This window comes from Lissotriton helveticus, chromosome 3_1 (genome assembly GCF_964261635.1).
Source record: "Lissotriton helveticus chromosome 3_1, aLisHel1.1, whole genome shotgun sequence".
In the NCBI taxonomy this organism is placed as follows: Eukaryota; Metazoa; Chordata; class Amphibia; order Caudata; family Salamandridae; genus Lissotriton; species Lissotriton helveticus.
In genome coordinates, this window is record NC_136061.1 from 556,852,213 (window position 1) to 556,869,889 (window position 17,677).

Here is a 17,677-nt window from a genome sequence, read left to right on the forward strand (position 1 = left end):
TGAATTCTCTTGTGGCGTCTAATGCAAGCAAAAGGCAAACTCACAGAATACAGGAGACACCCCCCACCTGATAAGGAGCCAAAACTAATAGACGCATGTGGTAAACGTATTGTGTCACAGGCTGCAAATCATTGGCAGGTTATTGGCCCGGTATGGCAGGGCTCACACCTCCCTGACCAGTACAAACAAAAAGCCAACAACCTTATGCAAGAGGGGAAATTGATCGCAAACACCTCAATTAAATGTGCACTTGACGCGGCTGATACCGCATCTCGTGCCATTAACACTAGCGTTTTGTTGCACAGGCAAGTTTGGTTCCGAGTCTCCGGATTCAAGCAGGAGGTGTAATCTGCTATTCTTAATCAGCCCTTTGATGAAGAGCATCTTTTCGGGCCCTCAGTTGACACATCTTTAGAAAAGATGAAAAAAGATACAGACACTGCTAAGTCCATGGGGGCCTTACAATTGCCTTCCCCTAGAGTTTCTTTTCGCCGCTCCTTCTACAGGGCTGGCTCCAAAACCATTGGCCCAGAACATCCCTCTTCTTCCTGTAAGAGCCCCACTCAAACGTCCTCCAGAGGATACTTTCGATGAGGCTACAGAGGCAACAATGGTAAGGGAAGAGGCTGCGGCAACGATAACTGCAACTCCCCCACCACCAAAGAGTGACTTCCTTGCACTTCCCCCCGATCATCCCACTCCTGTCGGGGGACATCTCTCACAGTTCCTACCAGTCTGGAATTCAATCACAACAAACAAGTGGGTAAGACAAGTTATCCAGTACGGTCATTCCCTGGAACTCACCTCTACTCCCCCAACTATTCCTCCCAGACAACGTCCAATGTTCTCAGAACATCTGACACTTCTCAAACAAGAGGTTCTCTCTCTATTACAAAAACATGCAATAGAACCAGTCAAGGCACAGGGGTTTACTCCCTATATTTCCTAATTCCAAAAAAGGACGTCTCTCTCAGGCCCATATTGGACCTCAGACCACTAAACCTCTACATTCAATCGGATCACTTCCACATGGTCACTCTCCAACAGGTGCTCCCACTGCTTCAACACGGCAACTTTCTCTCCACTCTGGATTTAAAGGACGCCTACTTTCATATTCCCATTCACCCCGCTCACAGGAAATATCTCAGGTTCGTGGTAGATTGTCAACACTACCAATTCAAAGTCCTCCCATTCGGGGTGACTACAGCACCCAGAGTCTTCACCTAGTGTCTCGCAGTAGTTGTGGCCCACTTACGAAGACAGCACATTCATGTCTTCCCTTATCTGGATGACTGGCTCATAAAAACCAAGTCACACAGCAGCTGTGTGCCACACACACACAAAACAATCCAACTGCTTCACGACTTGGGATTCACGGTAAACCTCACCAAATCCCACCTCCAACTGTCCAGCATACAACAATATCTAGGGGCTACAATAGACACTTCAAAAGCTCTAGCATACCCCAACCCAGTCAGGATAAGCACCATACAAGTTTTAATAGCAAAATTTCAGCTTCAACACTCACTATCAGCTCGAGTGTTCATGCAGCTAATCGGGATGATGGCCTCTTGCATTCTCATCATCCCTTATGCAAGACTCCAAATGCTTCCCTTACAGGAGTGTTTGGCACGTCAGTGGTGGTGGAACACACAAAACCTTTCCAAAGGGCGGCCGTTCCTCGACCCGGTTCCACAGATAGTGCTAACAGCAGACGCATCACTCACCACCTGGGAAGCTCATCTTCAAACCCATACCATTCAGGGCATGTGGACCCCTCATCAAAATCAATTCCACATGAATTACTTGGAATTGTTGGCAATCTTCCTAGCATTGAAATATTTTCAACTCCACCTCGCAAACAAAGCTGTCCTGGTCTGTACAGACAACATGACAGCAATGTATTACATACAAAAACAAGGGGGGACATGCTCCCTGCAGCTTTTACACCTAGCTCAAAGCATATGCAGATGGGCCATTCCGCAAAACCTATATCTCCTTGCAGAACACCTCCCAGGAGTACACATTCAGATTGCAGATCTGCTCAGTCGTCCAAGACCGCATACCCACGAATGGGAACTTCATCCTCAAGTTCTGCTTCCATTCTTTGAAATGTGGGACCACCCAGGAATAGACCTGTTCGCCACACACCAAAACGCAAAATGCCCAAGCTTTGTATCCAGGTATCCATACCCATTGTCCAAAGGCAATGCGCTAAGGATGAACTGGCCAGGCAGATTTGCTTACGCTTTTCCGCCTCTCCCCCTCATTCCAGTAGTGGTTCGGAAGCTCAAACACCATTCCCTCACCATGATCCTGATTGCTCCAACATGGGCCTGTCAGCCATGGTTCACATCCCTCTTGGAACTATCAGTAGTTCCTCATCAAAAGCTACGCCTCTCACCCAAACTTCTCACTCAGAACCATGGAGAGATAAGGCATCCAGATCCCAGTCAACTCAACCTTGCGATCTGGCACCTGAAATCTTACAGTTTGGCTACCTCAATCCACCGCGAGATTGCGTGAACATCATTAAAGAGGCTAGACATCCTACCACTAGAGCTTGCTATGCCGCAAAGTGGAAAAGATTTGTAATTTTACTGTACATCTAACAAAATTAACCCACTAGATGCTTCTATTCAAAACATCATCTGTTACCTTGTGCATCTACAACAATTTAACCTAGCATATACATCCATTAGACTACATCTCGTTACAATAGCAGCCTATCTCCAAAACAGACAACACTATCTATCAAAGCATTTATGGATGGACTTAAAAGGATAATTTCACCTAGAGTTCCACCCTCTTCAGTATGGAACTTAAATGTGGTCCTTACCAGACTCATGGGTCCCCCATTTGACCCTCTGCCTAATTGCTAATTACAATTTCTACCCTGGAAAATAGCTTTCCTGGTTACAATCCCCTCTCTCAGAAGAGTCAGGCATTAACCATACAAGAACCATTTCTGCAAATCCATCATAACAATGTGGTTCTTAGGACTAATCCAAACATTTTACCTAAAATTGTGTCTGCTTTCCACCTTAACCAGTCTGTAGAACTCCCAGTATTTTTCCCTCTACCAGACTCAGTAGCAGAACGAGCTCTTCACACGCTAGATGTGAAAAGAGCAATACTTTACTACATTCAAAGAACAAGATCCTTTAGAAAGACTAAACAACTTTTTGTTGCTTTCTCCCTACCTCAAAAAGGCAATCCTATCTCAAAAACAGGGATTGCAAGGTGGATTGTTAAATGCATCCAAATATGCTATGCTAAAGCCAAACACATGTTAACCATTCCCCCTAGAGCTCACTCCACATGTAAACTAGGGGCATCTATGGCATTCTTAGGGAACATTCCCCCTAGATGACATCTGGAAAGCAGCAACTTGGTCTACACCACACACGTTAACAAAACACTATTGTGTAGACGTGCAAGCAAAACAACAAGCTAGTGTGGGCCAGGCTGTATTAAGAACACTTTTTCAAACCACTGCAGCAGATACAGGTAGCCACCGCTAAGGAGGTAACTGCTGTATAGACTGTGCACAAGTATAAGATCTACAGCTCATTTGCCTCGAACGGACAATGCTACTTACCAGTATGCATCTGTTCTTGGCATGTAGAGCTTTAAATTCGAATACGCCCACCTGTCTCCCCGGATACCTCTATCTGTTCCAGTACTATCTTACTTAGATACATTACACATGGACATCCGTTTCTATTTCTTATTAACTCCATCATAACCCTCCATGGGAAAACAATCTAGAGATGGAGTTGATGCCCATGCACACTATCGTCCTAAGGAGGAGTCCCCTACCTCGTGACTACAAAGACTTCTTCCAAAACAAAAACAAAGTGCAAACATCCGAGCCCAAGACCTGGTGGCGATCTATGCACAAGTATACAAATCTACAGCTCTACATGCCAGGAACAGATGCATACTGGTAAGTAACATTTTCCTAATTTCTCTTTTGGATTGTCATCTCAATCTGGAATGCACATAATGGGTGGAGGATTGGTAGACTGTGGTGGTAGAGGTGCAATGCAGGGGATGCTGATAGGATGTATTGGACAACTTCCTAAGCCTAGTTTTTGGTGTATGGCAACTGGGTGTCCTCCAATACTCGCACAATATCCATTTTTCTGCTTGTAAATCATCTCTTGGCTGCAGAATGTTTGCATGTGTTGCAACTCTCCCATGGTTGGGGGATCAGGTGGAGACTGAGACAGTACAGGAGGTTGTATGTCAGAATATCAAGCAAATATAGCGGTAAAAAATACTGTAGCCAGAATGTCAACGACAAAAATAGTGTGTAGGTAAGTATAGCTTTACTAATTAACTTATACATCTGTGTATCTTAATATACATATATTTATTGTCAATGTACCAATTTTTGTAGTTGGTTTTCTGGAAGAAGTATGTTTTTCACAATATATACAGCTCAATATTCTGCCACTGTACCATACAGGGAGTGAGAGAGACGCAAGAGGAAGACAGGGACTCTGTGGCAGTGAGCTTGAAAAACAAGGGTATGGAGACAAAAAGAGGGAAGGAGACAGACTCTTGGAAGACTGGGACAGAGGCAGAGAGATGGGAAGGTTTTGTACTTTGTTTGATTTACCTGGCTGTGGATTTAGAAATTGTTACTCCATAGGGAAGCCAAAGATTGGTGATGCAGCACACACCTAGCTCTAGTGGGTGAGTGAGGCAGGCATTTCAGCTGCCCAATGAATCTTCCAGACATTGGCCTTGTCACTTCTCTGGATTCTGTCACCTCCTCCTCACTTCCCCAAGTGGGCACCCGTCCAGACCAGTACACTTACTGCATTTGTGGATTCCTGTCTCATGTTCTACTTTCTAGTTTCATTTTGATTGTAGATTGCTCCACTCTCGTATTGTAAATAGGATATAATTTCTGTTTTCTGGTTTGTGAAGTTTATTTTCAGGACCTTTGCCTCTAGGGAGTCGCTAGATATCTGGATCATGCTAGGTCGACCGAGAAGAAACAGTAGCTTTGATCCTCCTCAACCTCTCGGCAGCCTTCAACACCATATCTCACCACACGCTGATCGAAAGACTCCATCACCAGCCGACTGGACAATGGCAACACCCTCTATGTAGGAATCACCACACACCTCCTACAGAAACTTAAAACCATACAAAACGCCGCAGCAAGATTGCTCCTCGGCCTTCCCCCAACAAACCCGCACCACACCCCAACTCAGGCAACTCAACTGACTCCCTGTACAGAAGAGATGCTAATTCAAGCTGCTGATCCACGTACACAAGGCTCTACACAACCAAGGACCCGCCTACATTAACCACCGCCTGTACTTCCACCAACCATCGAGAAGACTACGCTCTGCCTCTCTTTCACTTGCCCAATATGTCCGCATCTACGAAGCACAAGTGGAGGACGCTCCTTCTCCTTCATCGCAGCAAAGACTTGGAACAGCCTCCCCACACCCCGACCATTTTCTCACTTTGGGAATTCCGGATGGCCCTTAAGATCTGGCTGTTCTAATAAGCCTTCGGGACCTACAAGCACGTGGATACCCTATCGGGGGATTAGCCATGCTTTTTAAATCCTGATTGATTGATTGAACCTAACCATCCCCTGGTTGTCATAAAAAAAGTGAAGAAAATCTGGATTATTAACAGTGCACAGCTTTGAGACTGATGTGCTGAAAGATATTGATAATTACTGGACAAAAGCAATGCATTCCTTCAAACCCTTCTAGACTTGTCCGCAGCATCTGATACAGTTCACTAATACCTACTACCCCGCACAATGTCCTTCGAATTCAGAGTAAGAGGAAAAGTATTGAAATGGTCCTAATCATATCATAGTGAATGCGTCCAGGTTGTGTAGATAAACATGTTCTCTCATGCTAGAAAAGCTCCTTTTCGGGTCCCCCAGGCTCAGTACTGGCATCCTCTTTCTTCACTTCTACATAGGCTTGCCAGTAGACATCATAAAAATCCATACCGGTTTTACTGCCAATCTGCTCACGATTCACAGTCGTATGTAAAAATCAATATTGCCTTATCAGTTGCCTATATCAAACACTGCATATCTAAAAGATGAAACCGAATGTCCTTTTTCGCAACTCAAGCTAAATCAAAGTAAGATGGTCTTCCTCATTATGAGCCATGGACCTAACTTCCACATTACCAATTTGTAATCAAGATTAATTGAATCAGGTTTACTGATTTATGGCTTAAAACAAGTTGCAATTCTTAACGCCTTTGCATCATAGTCAACAGCACATTGAGTTTTAGATTCATACATAACAAGTATGTAGAAAAGAGGGATAGTCCAACTGCGAAAAGTACTGCTATCGATTTCGTGATTTGCAAAGCAATACCGAAATTGGCAGTTTTGTAAAAAGCCCGTGCTTTTTACAAAAGTGCCCGCAAAATCTGGGCCCACCATCACATTCCTGTACTTTTTTATGCACTTCGACAGCTGCTTGGGGGACGGGCACGTTTCAATTAGTTTCATTCCACATAGAACGTGTTACTCAGAAAGTCGTAAGTCGCACCCACTTCAGAAGTAAGACACAATTTCTCCTATATAAAGCGTGGTGGCTTGGTCTGTACTTTTTTAATTAAGATTTTATTTCAGATTCGGTTCTGGCCACGTTCACTTTATTGAATTTGTTAAAACCAGTGGTGTATCTTAGATCCTTACAGGTTAGGTTTTTACTGCCGTCCTACTGTTTTAATGACATTTATTTTGAAACACTTTTAAATTATTCAAGTAAGGCCGTAAAATGAGAACACAACATTTAAACAGTTTGTTAATTGGAATGACTCGGAGCTCTCAATCGCTAGATTCCTATTAACTACAGCGCAGTTTTTTTAGGTCTCGTGACCTATCAATGCGCATGCGCATTGAGAGAAGCGAGACTATAGGGCTTTAAACAAAGTTTAACTAACTGCGGCGATTTGGTGCTGTGCCCGTGCGCTTTTAGGTCAATACGCAAGCGCATTGACCTAAAATGCGCGTGCACATCACCAAATCGCCATCTGTTCCCAAAGCCACACTCCTCCCACACCTTTGAAGTGAAGCTTAGCTTCACTTCAAAGGCCCCGGCTGCTTCACACCCTCATGCCGCTCTCCCCGCTCCGCCCCCTCCCCTGCCCGCCGTGTGTCTCCCCTTCGGTGTCTTAAGTTGTTGTGTGCAATCTCAACAATGACCTGGACCTATTGTCTGTTTTAGTTATGTTTTTGTGGGTAACAAAGTTGCTGTTTCATAGATGAGTCTGTAAACATATAGTCTGTTCATTAGACCAGTTTTCATTCTTGTGAGAATCAGTACCGCTTCATATGCATCTCCAGTCTGGTTGCAAAGAGCACTGCCAGGAACCAATCATAGCAGCGTTAGTGTGATTTTAGTGCATCAAACTACTATAGCACTTTATTGCGTAAAAATGTTTATTTCTAAAGGGTTTTTTTTGTTAACTGTTTTACATCCTAATATTGCACGTCATCTAATAACCCTCTTCACACTCTATTATGAATCCAGAGCAGGAGAGTCTGGCCTGGATTCCCTCTTGCCTTAACTTCTTTCCCTGCATGCCTCCTCTCTCTGGCTATAGCCTACTCTGTTTAACGTAATCATTTAATGTATTTATCCAAATTGCCAACGCGTAATTTCATGAGCCTCATCCTTGCCGCCTTTGAACCCCTATCCGTATGATCATTATTCTTGTCTGTCGCCCTGCCCTTTGCTTAGTCACTATACCTGTCTTCTGTTTCATGCTCCCCCTCTGCCCTTTCTGTCCTGAGAGCAGTTTACTTGGCAGTGGAAGACGGTACTTGAAGGTAATCAGCAGAAGTCCTTCCCAAGCTGCCCTCGTGTCCTTGTCATTCCTCTCTCTACCTGTACTGGAGCTCGAAGCCATCTCCTCTGCGTTCGGCTCCGTTCTGATTACCTCTGAGTCCTCCACATCACCTGTTCTTTCACTTTCGCTTTCTCGTTATATGCCCATATACATCTCCCCTCACACTCACCCTCACCCTCGCTCACCCTCACCTTCACTCACCCTCACCCTCACTCACCCTCAACCCCTCACCCTCACTCACCCTCACTCACCCTCAATCCCTCACCCTCACTCACCCTCACTCACCCTCACTCACCCTCACCCTCACTCACCCTCAACCCCTCACCCTCACTCACCCTCATTCACCCTCACTCACCCTCACTCACCCTCAACCCCTCACCCTCACTCACCCTCGACCCCTCACCCTCACTCACCCTCACCCTCACTCACCCTCACCCTCACTCACCCTCACTCACCCTCACCCTCACTCACCCTCACTCACCCTCACTCACCCTCACTCACCCTCACCCTCACTCACCCTCACCCTCACTCACCCTCACTCACCCTCAACCCCTCACCCTCACTCACCCTCAACCCCTCACCCACCCTCAACCCCTCACCCTCACTCACCCTCAACCCCTCACCCTCACTCACCCTCAACCCCTCACCCTCAACCCCTCACTCACCCTCATTCTCACTCACCCTCAACCCCTCACCCTCAACCCCTCACCCTGACCCTCACTCACCCTCACTCCCCCTCAACCCCTCACCCTCATTCACCCTCACTCACCCTCAACCCCTCACCCTCACTCACCCTCACCCTCACTCACCCTCAACCCCTCACCCTCACTCACCCTCAACCCCTCACCCTCACTCACCCTCAACCCCTCACCCTCAACCCCTCACCCTCACTCACCCTCAACCCCTCACCCTCACTCACCCTCAACCCCTCACCCTCACTCACCCTCACCCACCCTCAACCCCTCACCCTCACTCACCCTCACTCACCCTCACCCTCACTCACCCTCAACCCCTCACCCTCACCCTCACTCACCCTCAACCCCTCACCCTCAACCCCTCACCCTCACCCTCACTCACCCTCAACCCCTCACCCTCACTCACCCTCACTCACCCTCAACCCCTCACCCTCACTCACCCTCAACCCCTCACCCTCACCCTCACTCACCCTCAACCCCTCAACCTCAACCCCTCACTCACCCTCACTCACCCTCAACCCCTCACCCTCACTCACCCTCAACCCCTCACCCTCACTCACCCTCACTCACCTTCACTCACCCTCACTCACCCACCCTCACCCTCACTCACCCTCAACCCCTCACCCTCACTCGCCCTCAACCCCTCACCCTCAACCCCTCACCCTCACTCACCCTCACTCACCCTCAACCCCTCACCCTCACTCACCCTCAACCCCTCACCCTCACTCACCCTCACTCACCCTCACCCTCACTCACCCTCAACCCCTCACCCTCACTCACCCTCAACCCCTCACCCTCACTCACCCTCACTCACCCTCACCCTCACTCACCCTCACCCTCACTCACCCTCAACCCCTCACCCTCACTCACCCTCACTCACCCTCAACCCCTCACCCTCAACCCCTCACCCTCACCCTCAACCCCTCACCCTCACTCACCCTCACCCTCACTCACCCTCACCCTCATTCACCCTCACTCACCCTCACCCTCACTCACCCTCACTCACCCTCACCCTCATCCTCACTCACCCTCAACCCCTCACCCTCACTCACCCTCAACCCCTCACCCTCACTCATCCTCACCCACCCTCACCCTCAACCCCTCACCCTCACTCACCCTCAACCCCTCACTCACCCACCCTCACTCACCCTCACTCACCCTCCCTCACCCTCACTCACCCTCACTCACCCTCACTCACCCTCACCCTCACTCACCCTCAACCCCTCACCCTCACTCACCCTCAACCCCTCACCCTCACTCATCCTCACCCACCCTCACCCTCAACCCCTCACCCTCACTCACCCTCACCCACCCTCACCCTCACTCACCCTCAACCCCTCACCCTCACCCTCACTCACCCTCAACCCCTCACCCTCAACCCCTCACTCACCCTCACTCTCACTCACCCTCAACCCCTCACCCTCACCACCTCACCCTCACTCACCCTCAACCCCTCACCCTCAACCCCTCACCCTCACTCACCCTCACCCTCACTCACCCTCAACCCCTCACCCTCACTCACCCTCAACCCCTCACCCTCCCTCACCCTCACCCTCACTCACCCTCAACCCCTCACCCTCACTCACCCTCAACCCCTCACCCTCATTCACCCTCACCCTCACTCACCCTCACCCTCACTCACCCTCACTCACCCTCAACCCCTCACCCTCACTCACCCTCACTCACCCTCAACCCCTCACCCTCACTCACCCTCACTCACCCTCACCCTCACTCACCCTCACTCACCCTCACCCTCACTCACCCTCACTCACCCTCACCCTCACTCACCCTCAACCCCTCACCCTCACTCACCCTCAACCCCTCACCCTCACTCATCCTCACTCATTCTCACCCACCCTCACCCTCAACCCCTCACCCTCACTCACCCTCAACCCCTCACCCTCACTCACCCTCACCCACCCTCACCCTCACCCACCCTCAACCCCTCACCCTCACTCACCCTCAACCCTCACCCTCACTCACCCTCAACCCCTCACCCTCAACCCCTCACTCACCCTCACTCTCACTCACCCTCAACCCCTCACCCTCACCCTCAACCCCTCACCCTCACTCACCCTCAACCCCTCACTCACCCTCACTCACCCTCAACCCCTCACCCTCACTCACCCTCACTCACCCACAACCCCTCTCCCTCACCCTCACTCACCCTCAACCCCTCACCCTCACTCACCCTCACCCTCACTCACCCTCAACCCCTCACCCTCACTCACCCTCAACCCCTCACCCTCACTCACCCTCAACCCCTCACCCTCACTTACCCTCACCCTCACTCACCCTCACTCACCCTCACCCTCACTCACCCTCACTCACCCTCACCCTCACTCACCCTCACTCACCCTCACCCACCCTCAACCCCTCACCCTCACTCACCCTCACCCTCACTCACCCTCACTCACCCTCAACCCCTCACCCTCACTCACCCTCAACCCCTCACCCTCACCCTCGCTCACCCTCACCTTCACTCACCCTCACTCACCCTCACCCTCCCTCAACCCCTCATCCTCACTCACCCTCACTCACCCTCAACCCCTCACCCTCATTCACCCTCACCCTCACTCACCCTCACCCTCACTCACCCTCAACCCCTCACCCTCACTCACCCTCACTCACACTCACTAACCCTCAACCCCTCACCCTCACTCACCCTCACCCTCACTCACCCTCACTCACCCTCACCCTCACTCACCCTCACTCACCCTCACCCTCACTCACCCTCACTCACCCTCACCCTCACTCACCCTCACTCACCCTCACCCTCACTCACCCTCACCCTCACTCACCCTCAACCCCTCACCCTCACTCACCCTCAACCCCTCACTCATCCTCACCCACCCTCACCCTCAACCCCTCACCCTCACTCACCCTCAACCCCTCACCCTCACTCACCCTCACCCACCCTCACTCACCCTCAACCCCTCACCCTCACTCACCCTCAACCCCTCACCCTCACTCACCCTCAACCCCTCACCCTCAACCCCTCACTCACCCTCACTCTCACTCACCCTCAACCCCTCACCCTCACCCCCTCACCCTCACTCACCCTCACCCTCACTCACCCTCAACCCCTCACCCACCCTCACTCACCCTCAAACCCTCACCCTCACCCTCACTCACCCTCAACCCCTCACCCTCAACCACTCACCCTCAACCACTCACCCTCACCCTCACTCACCCTCAACCCCTCACCCTCGCTCACCCTCAGCCCCTCACCCTCACTCACCCTCACCCTCACTCACCCTCACCCTCAACCCCTCACCCTCACTCACCCTCACTCACCCTCACCCTCACTCACCCTCACCCTCACTCACCCTCACTCACCCTCACCCTCACTCACCCTCACTCACCCTCACCCACCCTCAACGCCTCACCCTCACTCACCCTCACCCTCACTCACCCTCACTCACCCTCAACCCCTCACCCTCACTCACCCTCAACCCCTCACCCTCACCCACCCTCACCCTCGCTCACCCTCACCTTCACTCACCCTCACTCACCCTCAACCCCTCACCCTCACCCTCACTCACCCTCACCCTCCCTCAACCCCTCACCCTCACTCACCCTCACTCACCCTCACCCTCAACCCCTCACCCTCATTCACCCTCACCCTCACTCACCCTCACACACCCTCAACCCCTCACCCTCACTCACCCTCACTCACCCTCAACCCTTCACCCTCACTCACCCTCACTCACCCTCACTCACCCTCACCCTCACTCACCCTCACTCACCCTCACCCACCCTCACTCACCCTCACTCACCCTCACCCTCACTCACCCTCACCCTCACTCACCCTCAACCCCTCACCCTCACTCACCCTCAACCCCTCACCCTCACTCATCCTCACCCACCCTCACCCTCACCCTCAACCCCTCACCCTCACTCACCCTCAACCCCTCACCCTCACCCTCACTCACCCTCAACTTCTCACCCTCAACCCCTCACTCACCCTCACCCTCACTCACCCTCAAACCCTCACTCACTCACCCTCACTCACCCTCACTCACCCTCAACCCCTCACCCTCACTCACCCTCACCCTCACTCACCCTCAACCCCTCACCCTCACTCACCCTCACCCTCACCCTCACTCACCCTCAACCCCTCACCCTCACTCACCCTCAACCCCTCACCCTCACTCACCCTCACCCTCACTCACCCTCAACCCCTCACCCTCACTCACCCTCAACCCCTCACCCTCAATTCCTCACCCTCACTCACCCTCAACCCCTCACCCTCAACCCCTCACCCTCAACCCCTCACTCACCCTCACTCTCACTCACCCTCAACCCCTCACCCTCACCCTCCCTCACCCTCACCCTCACTCACCCTCACTCACCCTCAACCCCTCACCCTCACTCACCCTCACCCTCACTCACCCTCAACCCCTCACCCTCACTCACCCTCACTCACCCTCAACCCCTCACCCTCACTCACCCTCACCCACCCTCACTCACCCTCACCCTCACTCACCCTCACTCACCCTCACCCTCACTCACCCTCACCCACTCTCACTCACCCTCACCCTCACTCACCCTCACTCACCCTCACCCTCACTCACCCTCACCCTCACTCACCCTCAACCCCTCACCCTCACTCACCCTCAACCCCTCACACTCACCCTCAACCCCTCACTCACTCTCACTCACCCTCACTCACCCTCAACCCCTCACTCACCCTCACTCTCACTCACCCTCCCTCACTCTCACTCACCCTCACTCACCCTCAACCCCTCACCCTCACTCACCCTCACCCTCACTCACCCACCCTCACCCTCACTCACCCTCAACCCCTCACCCTCACTCACCCTCAACCCCTCACCCTCACTCACCCTCACTCACCCTCAACCCCTCACCCTCAACCCCTCACCCTCACTCACCCTCACCCTCACTCACCCTCAACCCCTCACCCTCACTCACCCTCAACCCCTCACCCTCACTCACCCTCAACCCCTCACCCTCAACCCCTCACCCTCACCCTCACTCACCCTCACAACACCTATTGTGTTACAATAGGTGTCACATTTGCGAAAGATAAAACTATTGGCATTGTAAATAACAAAGCTATTAATTTCGCTATTTTCAAAACAAGCACATAAATAAAAAATGTGTCCTTTACAATACCAATAGCTCAAACTTTCCTAATGCGAGACCTATTGCATTGCTGTGCTTCTCTCCCCTGCTGCACTCTCCTGCTCTCTAGAGATGTGGCCTAACGACCAGAGCTGCCATCTAAGTCACGTAAATACAAAACATGTTGCATTCCAAATGCTATAGGCGTCACATTCGCGAAAGTTATAACTATTGGCATTGTAAATGACAAAGCCATCAATTTAGCAATTTTAAAAACCAACAAATAAATAAAATATGTCATTTACAAGACCAATAACTCCAACTTTTCTAATGCGAGACCTATTGCATTTCCAATGCTTGTTTCTCGCGCAGTTTTAGTATTCACGTTTGCAGGGAGCCCACGCTATTGTCATTCAGCCAGATGTGGCACTTCATTACATGAAGTGTGGAGGGGCCCAGGCCTCTGCTTGTTTCCTCCAGGCTTTCAGACGTCTGCAAATATATTTACAACCTCCTTCTACCCGGTCTGCTTTTCTTTGTGGCGCTGCCCTCCTGTCAGACATAGAAAGGGGGCGAAAAAGTGAGTTTAACATAGTTTAGTGTGCCACAAAGGAAAGTAACCAACATCTGTTTTCCCTTAAACTGCATCCAAATGTTGTTCCCTTTCCTCTCCTCGTCCAACCGCTCCACAAACGCTCTCCAATGCAGAGCCTAGTAAGGTTCAGTTAGTATTTTCAACCTTACATCTAGTTTAGATTAAAGATATAATTTAAACACTGGGCCATTATCTGTTTAATATCTGAGTCAAAAGAAATTGCAGTAAAACGAGGAATGCTGTTCTCATATGGAGCCCCTGACTTTAATGGTCCCCTTCCTGTCACCTACAGTAAGCAGAAAAGTAATGAATCGTACTCAAGTACCCTAGCCTGACTGGATTGGTATATATGTGACTAGTGCACTTCCACACTTCTGTTCCGCAGTAATAGCGGCTTGTTTTTTATATATTGCTTGCTGCCCCGGTGGGTTGTCTTTGGCTGTTATAACGGGTTTTGGTGTTACCAAGTCTGTAGCACTTGTGTTTTCAACCTCTGTACTCTCTATATTGTTTAGAGAATTATTGTCCCAATGGGCATACATTCTCTAATATTAACTCCAATGAGATGATATGTTTGTTAACAAAATTTAGGGTGGAATCTTTCAGTCTGACTGTCTTTTGGTAATGACATTCTTGTACCTTATTGATAAAGGCATTTACTGTTCTGAATAGCCTGGGGTTAGGGGGTGCTAGCAGAGGGGCTGTGGTGGGAGTAGTCTCATATTTGGGGTGGAGACTGCACACACAGCACCTGTTTGTCACATAGAGGTGGGGGCTGCATTATGTTAGGATTTATTCCCACCCCATGCCACTGATCTGCCTAGAGCAATATTTCATGTGTTTATATGAGCTGTGGTAATGCACCTCCGCCCACTACGATCCTGAGCCCCAGGGTGCCTGAGGAAGAGATTTGGTGTCCTACAGTAGATGGCTCTGGGACTTAGAACTGCTAGCCCCAAGTCAGCACAATGCCACAGAAAACAGGATGACTAGCAACCGTGTGCTATTGTGCTTGGCTAAACATATGCTCTAGAATTTTATCACAAAGAATATTGCAAACAAACACTGTCAGATACTTTAAAGATGCCTATTTCCAAGTGGAATACTCTGCTAAATAGTTTCCATTGATTTAAGGCTGACAAGGAATGATTATGAGTAAAATAAAGTGCGCAGTAAAGCAAAACTGCAATTTGTGTGTTGCAGAATTTTAATTTTTGTGCTGCAAAATTTGCCGATCTATGCTGCGATATCCTGGGGGGGTCTGACTATCTTGATTTGGAGACAGTGCTTCACAGTTCTGATTACAAACCTTCCCATTCTCAATACTAACCATTTTTATAAATCCTTAACTCAAAGATGAGTAAAGATGGAACTTCCTTTTGCATGTCATCTTGCAATGTAATCCTAACCACAGCTCACACCAGCACAGTAGCTTATTACAAGCTTTACATCAATCCAAGTTTCTTTATTCACTTCCCTTCAAAGCCAGCTCTTGTCCACGCTACACAGATACCCTCTTCACACATCTACCTTCTCAAACAAACAAGCCAGTACACATTATGATATTGTTTCTACCCTGTTAAAATCTCAAAAGTTTGAGTCTTACACTTATTTGGCCTTATGTGTGGATTGTTTCCATTCATACGCTACTCTTTTCTTCCCAATTCTTCACACTGTTTAACCTAAGGCTGCAGAATTCTTAATTTTACCATTCATGTCTGGATGGAGTAGATCTCATTGTATCTGCTACTTTTATTTCCTGTGGGATCAGCCGTCTACTATTGTCTTCAATTCACTTAGGTATAATTCTCTATTGAATTCACCCTCCAAAAAAGCAGTCACTTGCATACTCAAATTGTCATATACACACCCTAGGACAGTAGAGATCTACTGTTGTCAGAAAACACGTAACATAGCTAGTCTACAAATACACAGGCATAGTGTGTTAAGACCAGCCTCCTCCCATTGTCCATTACTTAATTTCACAAGAAAAGGTGTTGGGGAGACATGCGTGCCCTTGTCCCTTTGTAAAGACCTGTAATTCCCTCTCATCTTAGTGAATGATACCAGGTTGCATCTCATTAGCCGCCTATACTAATATCTCTCCTACTCCACACGGGAACATGATTATCCTCTCATTAATGTGCCTTCTTGTATGCGGGGCTCCTCCTTTTCCAATTAGGACCTCGTAACTCCTTCCTGAATTCTTCTCTTCTCTGGCCTTCTTTACCCATATACTTCACTACTGTTTGTAGACCTTGTCCCCACTCTTCTTTCGCTACCAGAGCCTCACACACCTAGAAACATTTCACTCTGTATTCATCATCCATACAATCGTTCACGCCATTTTTACTTGCAGCTGAAAGTCAAACCAATCTATTGGCTTCTTTGACAGCTAGTAAACGTTGAAAATCTTGGGGCACAATGGCATTAACCACGAATAGTATCAACCGAGCAAGACCAGCAAGCCAATGCAAAATGGTCGTATGCAGCTCAGTTTTTATGTAAATTTGCTAAAAGTTCTTAGTATATGATGGGGCACTCACAAAATATGTCTAAATCTTCCAGGCCCACTAAAGGGGTATTGTGGGTCATCCTTTATAGAAATTGTTGAACATATGGTGTCAAAATGGTACATTTTCAGCTCAGTTTCCCTAATGTTTCCAAAATAAGTCATTGGTCTGAAACTCTGGGTCAATAATTTCACATAGCCTACCTTTTTTAAACAAGCATTGGCATAGCCAATAGGTCTCGCCTTTGGGACCTTGTTAGTGTTTAGTTATCCAGCACAATATCATTGGTGCAACAACATCAACTGTTGCATGGCTTAACACTTATAAGGTCCCAAAGGCGAGACCTATTGAAAGCTGCAGCCTTTTTTTACGTTCGTTTTAAATAATAAACTATGTTTCACTGTTGAAACTGCACAATGTTAAAAAGTCTGTGCAAATGGGAGGAAATGATCCCAAAATCAGAGTTTGGGCGGCTGTTAGTATACTCCTTATTTACCTGTGCTGCACTGTTGACTTCATGTAGAAATAAAATCAATGCACTTTGAGTATGTTTCAGTTGTCGTAAGAATTCCCATGAGGTGAGGAAGTGCCTACAATTTGCCATCAACATCATCCATATTTAAGCGACTTCTAAAAGATGATAGTTGCTTAAGTGTGGCAGGAAGAAAGACAGACAAACAAACTGCCCCGATGTGCTCCTCTGTGTGCTTTACTGCTAACAAAACCAAAACATAGGCATAACAAACAGTCTCTGGCATCCACAGAGAGGGACAGCAGTACACAGTGGGGTGGATATTCGGCTTGCAAGTAGAGACGTGGCACTTTTGAAGATGCATGCACTTTAAAGACAGTTAATTGTTCGTGTAGGTCATTTTGTTTGTGTGTCATTGTCTCTCAAATCTATGTGCCTCACAGAAACATGTTGAAAG

The 17,677-nt window shown here is 49.0% G+C and overlaps 1 protein-coding gene across 1 annotated transcript in view; it reads left to right on the top strand.

Annotated features, from left to right (window-relative positions):
• IGF2BP2 (insulin like growth factor 2 mRNA binding protein 2) overlaps positions 1-17,677 on the top strand; it is a 463,616-nt gene that overhangs the window by 345,614 nt on the left and 100,325 nt on the right. The window lies entirely within an intron of this gene.